The following is a 7,874-nucleotide window of genomic DNA, read 5'->3' as shown; positions in this document are numbered from 1 at the left end:
ATTTTCCCCTTTTGAGAAGGAGTGGGAGCATCTGCATTTTGGTCATCCTTCTTCTTGAGCTTCCTGTGGTCTGTGGGTTGCATCTTGGGTAATTCGAGTATTTTGGCTAATAGCCACTTATCAATGAGTGCATACCATGTGTGTTTTTCTGAGATTGGGTTACCTCACTCAGGATGATATTTTCCAGTTCCATCCATTTGCCTATGAATTTCATAAAGTCATTGTTTTTGATAGCTGAGTAATATTCCATTGTGTAGATGTACCACATTTTCTGTATCCATTCCTCTGTTGAAGGGCATCTGGGTTCTTACCAGCTTCTGGTTATTATAAATAAGGCTGCTATGAACATAGTGGAGCATGTGTCTTTTTTATATGTTGGGGCATCATTTCGGTATATGCCCAAGAGAGGTATAGCTGGGTCCTCTTTCTCCACATCGTCAACAGCATCTGTTGTCACCTGAGTTTTTGATCTTAGCCATTCTGACTGGTATGAGGTGGAATCTCAGGGTTGTTTTGATTTGCATTTCCCTGATGACTAAGGATGTTGGTGCTTTTTTGGCCCCTAACACTCCTCCATTGTTGGTGGGATTGCAGACCGGTACAACCATTCTGGAAATCAGTCTGGAGGTTCCTCAGAAAATTGGACATTCCACTACCTGAGGACTGCCTTACATAAAACTCAATTCAAGTGAATCTAAGACCTCAACATAAAACCAGATACACTAAATATGAGAGAAGAGAAGGTGGAGAATAGTTTTGAATGCATGGGCACAGGAGACAACTTCCTGAACAGAAAACTATAGCTCTGCTACTAAGATCGACAATTAATAAATGGAACCTCATGAAACTGAGAAGTTTCTGTAAGGCAAAGGACACCATCATTTGAACAAAGTGGCAGGTTACACAATGAGAAAAGATTTCTACCAAGTCCACATCTGATATAGAGCTAATATCTAACATATATAAAAATATTTTTTAAAAAAGACACAGATAGCAAGAAAACAAATAACTCAGTTAAAAAACTGGGTACAGAGAATTCTCAATAGAGGAATCTCACATGACTGAGAAACAAAGAAATGTTCAATATCCTTGGTCATCAGAGAAATGCAAATCAAAACTCTGTTAAGATTTCATCTTATACCTGTCAGAATGGCCAAAAATCAATACAACAAATGACACCTGATGTGGAATAAGGGAAACATTCATCCATTGCTAGTGGGAGTGCAAATGCACACACAATTATGGAAATCAGTGTGGTGGTTCCTCATGAAGGTAGCAATCAGTCTACCTCAATGCAGCTCTACCACTCTTTGGCATATACCCAAAAGATGCTGCATCCTACTGCAGAGACACTTACTAAACTGTGTTCATTGCTGCTATATTCATAACATCCAGAAATTCTAAACAACCTAGATGTCCATTAATGGGTGAATGAATAAAGAAATGTGGTTCATTTACCCAATGAAATATTACCAGCTGTTTAAAAAATGAAATGATGAAATTCACAGCTAAGTGGATGGAGCTAGAAAAAAATCTTGAATGAAGTAACACATATTCAAAAAGACAAATATTGTATTATAAATAGATGTTAGCTATTAAGTCTTTGCTAGGTAGGTTACAATCTATATAATCACAGAAGTTAGGTATAGAGTAAAGGACTAGGGTAGAGGGAAAGATCTCCCTAGGGAGGCAAAATAGTTATGGTTGGACAAGTTGGGGGACAAAATTTGGAAGAACAAATGGAGATAGGGAGGGAAGAGGAGGTTGATATTAAAAACCTAATATAGTCAAAGCTGTATATATGTGTGTATGTATGTACATATGTGTGTGTGTGTGTGTGTGTGTGTGTGTGTGTGTGTAAATGAAATTACCAATTAACGGCAGAGATGGAGCCTCAACTAGATATGTCTCATCACCAAATGAAGCTTCCAGTACCCAAAATGGGTTTTATCTAATCAAGTTGTTAGCCAAAGGGGCTCCATAGGAAACCCCAAACAAACCTGGCCATTGCAAAGGTTGTTGGTATAGCTCTTCACAAACTAACCGTGAGGCCCTGAAGGTAGGTGGTACTGAAGCAACATCTACATAACTTATCAAACATGGAGAAACAGAATCAATGCGTATGTAGAACCTTCATCCCTACTGCTAGTGTCCATGGTACTAGAAGGCATTTTAAATGCTACAAAAAGAGAAAAGTTCACACCAACTCAACTACAAACCTTCCTGCAAGATGTACCAGTGCAATGGTGGTACAAAGCTTGTGAGGGTAGTCAACCAACGTCTGATTAAGGCCCATTCCATGAGATGGAGCCGGTCTCTGAATCTGTTCAGGTGGCCAAGAACCTGAGACTAGATAAAGGAACGAAGCAACAAATGACTCCTAATGATATCCTGCTAGACTCATAGACCAGTGTCTTGTCCAAACATCATCAGAGAAGCTTCCTCCTGCAGTATATGGAAACAAATACAGACCCACAGACAGGCAATGACCCTGGAACACTAAATGGGGTGTCTCTTTCAAACCCTGCTCCTCAGGGGCTCAGGGAACTTCCCCTGCAGGAGAGGAGGCAGAGAGAGTGTAAGAGCCAGAGGGAATTTAGGACAGACACCAAGGAAACAAGACCTTCTAGACACAACAGGGTTGATACACATATAAACTCACAGGGACTAGGAATTATGAACAGGGCCTGTGTGAGTTTCTGATGGATGGTATCCCAGGACTGAGAGTGGAAGTGGACACGTGCCCTGTCTGTAAAATGAAAGCTGTCTCCGGTTGATAGCCACTCACAAAGAAAGTTAGTCTTCTTCAACAGTTTCCCTGGGTATAAAAACTAGTCTTAAAGGCAAGCCCCATGACCAGCAGTAGATGACCAACACAAAAAGGACTCAATGGCCACTCAAATGATGAAAGAAGAGAACATGTAACACACACACACACACACACACACACACACACACACACACACATACACTAGGTAAATAAGCTGGGCTGATGGACAGGCTGGTGATTTAGGTTAATTGGGAGAGCGCTTGTCCAGCATCCACATGGCCCTGGTTTTGATCCCCAGCATAAAGTGCACCCAAAAAGTGTGGCAGTGCATGACTCGAATACTAGCATGTCAGAAGTGCAGTCAGATGAATCAGAAGTTCAAGGTCATTCTCTTCACATAACAAGTTTAAGGCTAACCTGGAATACACTAAACTCTGCCTACAAAATAAAAACCAAGCCTGGCAGTAGTGGCTCATACCTTTAATCCCAGCACTCGGGAGGCAGAGGCAGAGGCAGAGGCAGAGGCAGAGGCAGAGGCAGAGGCAGAGGCAGAGGCAGAGGCAGAGGCAGAGGCAGAGGCAGAGGCAGAGGCAGAGGCAGAGGCAGAGGCAGAGGCAGAGGCAGAGGCAGAGGCAGAGGCAGAGGCAGAGGCAGAGGCAGAGGCAGAAAAATTCTATGAGTTTGAGGGCAGCCTCATCTGTAGAGTGAGTTCCAGGACAACCAGAGCTACAGAAAGGAGCCCTGTCTCAAGTAAAATAAAATAACCCAGAAAATAAATGAATATGTAAATGTAATTGAAAAAAGGAAATATCAATATTTTTCTCTAGGGAAAAATTGGGTAAAATGAAAGCATAAATGAGAGGCTAAGAAAAAATGTACTTAATTCCTTTATATATATTTAATAAAGGAAATGACTAAAATGGCAGTAGCAATATGAACAAAATATATGAATTGACACTCAGAATTAGGTACAGTAATCTGGTTTTCATATAAATGAAAAGGCACACAAAATCATAATAAAATAAATGTAATTGCAAGCTATCAAGGAATAGACATTTGTGCCTTTCAGATACATGTTCGGTGATTTTTTTTCTCTTTTTTATTTTTATGTTGTTCTTTTTCAAGACAAGTGCTCACCCAGGATGGCCTTGATCACTTCAGCTGGGTTTACAGAGAGCATCACTATGCTCAACCAAATAGACAAAGATTGTTTTTAACATAACAGCACTCTGTACTGTGAAACTGTAAGAAAATTAACACTGTATTGACATTGACAGCATAACCCTAACAATGTTTAGTGTGATAATATCTAAAACAAATAAGTGACACGTCCCAGGACCTAGATAAATTCTGCTTCTCCTCTTTCTTCCTTCCTTCCTTTCTTTCTTTCTTTCTTTCTTTCTTCCTTTCTTTCTCCCTTTCTTTCTTTCTTTCCTTCTTTCTTTCTTTCTTTCTTTTTCCTCTCTCTCTCTCTCTCTCTCTCTCTCTCTCTCTCTCTCTCTCTCTCTCTCTCTCTCTCTCTCTCTTCGCTTGCTTGTTTTTTGCAGATAGGGTCTCTCTGTGTAGCCCTGGCTGTCCTGGAGCTCACCTGTAAATCAGGCTGGCCTCAAACTCACAGAGATCCACCTGCCTCTGCCTCTGCCTTTCAAGTGCTCAGATTAAAGGAAGGCCAGCACTGCCTTGGTAAAGATACATTCTATTGTGCTCATTGTTTTAGCTTGGTTTTTAGTGGGGGTCAGAGGAGCATGTTGTTTGCTTGTTTGTTTGTTTGTTGGTTTGAGTAAGGATTGGTTTCACCCTGTAGCTTTGGCAGACCTGGAACACAGCAAGTGTAGACCAGGCTGGCCTTGAGTTCCCAGAGGCTGCCTGCCTGTCCCCTGAGAGCTACCACTCTATCCTTTTATGCTTCATTGTAACAATAAGAAAAGATTAAAATTAGTACCATGAAACCATGTTAAATAAAATTTCATATTCTCACACTACAGAGTACAGCACAGTCATCAACAAAAAATCAAACAAGAGGATGGAGAGATGGCTCAATGGCTAAGAATTTGAATCCCAGCACCTATGTAACCAGCCAGTGTCCTCGAAAACAATCGTAACTATCAGAATTCAGACACAGACAAATGACTGAGTTACATATTTTACAAAACAAAGCAGACCTGGCCTCCAAGTTCTCCCAGCATCCCTCAGTCCTTACCTGTTACAATGCATGGCTGGCATACCCTGCTGTCTGCCCTGAACTTTTCACTCCAGGCTTTCTCTCCATCAGAAGCCCCTCCCTATATAATCCAGACATTTTGGTCTCTCTCCTCCACTCTTTCTCACTCTTTCTGGATTTTCTCTCTCCCTGTCCACACCTGCCCTTGCTCTCTTTCTCCTCCCCATTCTCTCTGTCTTTCTCCCAATGGTGATTTCCCTGGCCCTGTTTCTTGGAATCAGTGAACCCACACAAAAACTGCCCCCTAATAAACCTGCCTTTATATACTTTAATTTAGTCTGAATTGGCTCACTTCATCAGCTGAGAATACCTAATTAGTAACCCTGGCTCCAAGTGGAACAGAGATATATATGAAATAGTCTTCCAAAACCATTTAACCTTTAAAAAATGTTTAAGCTAAAATTTCCATGTAATAAAATGTGGTAATTTATTTAGTCATTCATCTTTTAATGGCCATTTGGAGTTCTAGTATTTGGCAACTATTAACAAAGACTTTGTGTCTTTTTACAGGACACATCTTTACTTTTAATATAGTAACATGATTTTGGATAGCACAGCTCACCTCTCTCTTACATTATATTCCTCTGGCATAGCTGCAGACTGAGCTTTGGCAGGCAAAGACTGGCTGTGACTTTGTGCTAATGTCACATATTATGCTATTCTTTTTTTTTAATTTTCATTTACTCTATATAAGTACACTGTAGCTATCTTCAGATACACCAGAAGAGGGCATCAGATCTCTTTACAGATGCTTGTGAGCCACCATGTGGTTGCTGGGAATTGAACTCAGGACCTCTGGAAGAGTAGTCGGTGCTCTTAACTGCTGAGCCATCTCTCCAGCCCATTATTCTTTACTTTATTTTGAAATGCATCCACTGTCAGAGAAGGCAATGTTGTACAACTCAGCTAGAGATCTAACTGGTTTGCTTTGCCTGGCTTCTGACGCCCTTTCCTCTACCACAAGTTCTTGAATTATTTCTGATTGTTCCTCAGCTAGACCTTGATCCTGGCTGTCAATTCAAAAGGTCCAAAAGGCGGTGGGTTTGACTAGAAAGCAGATCAAGAGGCCTGAGAGCCAGAAATACACAAGGAATGTGACTTCACTTAGGGGCGAGAAGGCGGGAGAAGGGGGAAAGCCAGTGAAATAAATTACAACAAATCCAAAGGAAAACATCAGAACATAAAGTGCACTAGAAAAGACTGGCAGGAACGCCTTGGCCTTGAGAATCTGGTTGGCACAGCAACAGCTTAAGGACCTTGGCAGCAGGCAGAGCAACCACAGTATATTTTAAATGAACAGAGAACCACAGCCCAGGAGACCGTTTTAGCTTTAGAAATGTCAGAAGGCAAACCAAAGGATTATCTAGAAATAAAGGTAGAGAAGGTTTAAGATCTTAGAGGTCAAAGTGGGCCTGCATGAACAGGAAAAGAGGGATGGATGTACCCTAAAAGATAGCCCTAAGTCTAAAAGCAATGTGTGCGCACCTACAGATTGCTGTATGGGTATCTTTGTTAAAATATTATAGGGACATTTATTACATAGTTATTTAACTGTATTTGTGTACAATTGAGGCCAGCAAATGATGTTTTAGTATGAATTTTTTTTTTAAAAATGCATTTTCCTGTTATTAGGTCTAGGTACTACACTTGATCTTGGCCAAAGGGCCAAGAAGCGATGTTATTAGGTCTAGAAAGGGTAACTCTGAGACTTAACGAAAGACAAAGGAAAAATAAAATTGTAAACTAGAAGGATTTTTCATGCCTTCCAATAAGGAAACCCAGATTCAGAAAGTTTTTAAGGTGCTCACTGAAAACCACAAAAGGTGACAATAATAATAGGATTATTGTGGAGCAGACATAGTGGAGCACACCTGTCACCCCAGAACTTGAGAGGTGGAAGCAGGAAAATCCGGAGTTCATCGACATCTCAGCCACATAAGAAGTTTGAGACAAGCCTGAGCATGGTTGCACAGGTCTTTAATTCTAGCATTCAGGAAGCAGAAGCAAACAGATCCTGTCTGTGAGTTTGAGGTCTGGGTTACAGCATGTTCTAGGCCACTGGGGGGTCATATAAAGACCTTGTCTTTTTAAAATCAATAATGATGGTGGTGGTGGTGGTGATAAAAAAAACAATAAAAGCAGAGTACCCAGCATGTGTAAACATTCAGGAAGAAAGCCTATAAGAGGGCTCACTGTCTGTGAGCTTTTCTGTCAAGTCAAATAACCCGAGTTAATTCCTGGAACCACAAGGTAGATGGAGCAAACAAACATCTGCAAGTTGTCCTCTGACCTTCATACACATACTGTGATACACACACACACACACACACACACACACACACACACACGCACCACACACACACACACATACACACACATACATACACACACACCACACACACACCACACACACACATACTGTGATACACACATACGGACACACACATACATACACACACACACACACGCACACGGCCAGGGGAGCGATAGAGAAAATATTTTTTTAATTTCAGAAAAAGGATTCAAAGGGAGGAAGATGACAAGCAGCGTCAAAGACTGCAGGCATTTTTAGTGACTTTTAAGTGATGCCATGCTTGTCCTTTGGGGAACAGAATAAACTGGGTGGGTTGGGGGGATACCCATGACTCAGAGTTGAGACTCACAAGGAAGGGGAGAAAAGAAACTCAGTAAAGTCGGATTTGAACATCTATGAGTCAGCTCTGACTTACATGAAGGAGTGATGAACGTATCTCCCAGAAGAAATTGCCCTGCATATGAATGTGGAAATGGTCAAAGTTTTTTTTTCCAGAATGGTGAATGTTTTCAGTAGGTCACAAATTTATTTGTAGCTCTCACTATGAGAAAGTCAAAACCTGAAGAACG

At 41.1% G+C, this 7,874-nt stretch overlaps 1 pseudogene; it reads right to left on the bottom strand.

Moving 5' to 3' along the window:
* Positions 1–6,512: 6,512 nt before the first annotated feature.
* Positions 6,513–6,668, bottom strand: LOC120099539 (U2 spliceosomal RNA; annotated as a pseudogene).
* Positions 6,669–7,874: the final 1,206 nt, after the last annotated feature.

This window comes from Rattus norvegicus, chromosome X (genome assembly GCF_036323735.1).
Source record: "Rattus norvegicus strain BN/NHsdMcwi chromosome X, GRCr8, whole genome shotgun sequence".
NCBI classification, from domain to species: Eukaryota; Metazoa; Chordata; class Mammalia; order Rodentia; family Muridae; genus Rattus; species Rattus norvegicus.
The sequence above is the reverse complement of the archived record's forward strand: the minus strand, read 5'-3'. Positions and strand labels throughout refer to the sequence as shown.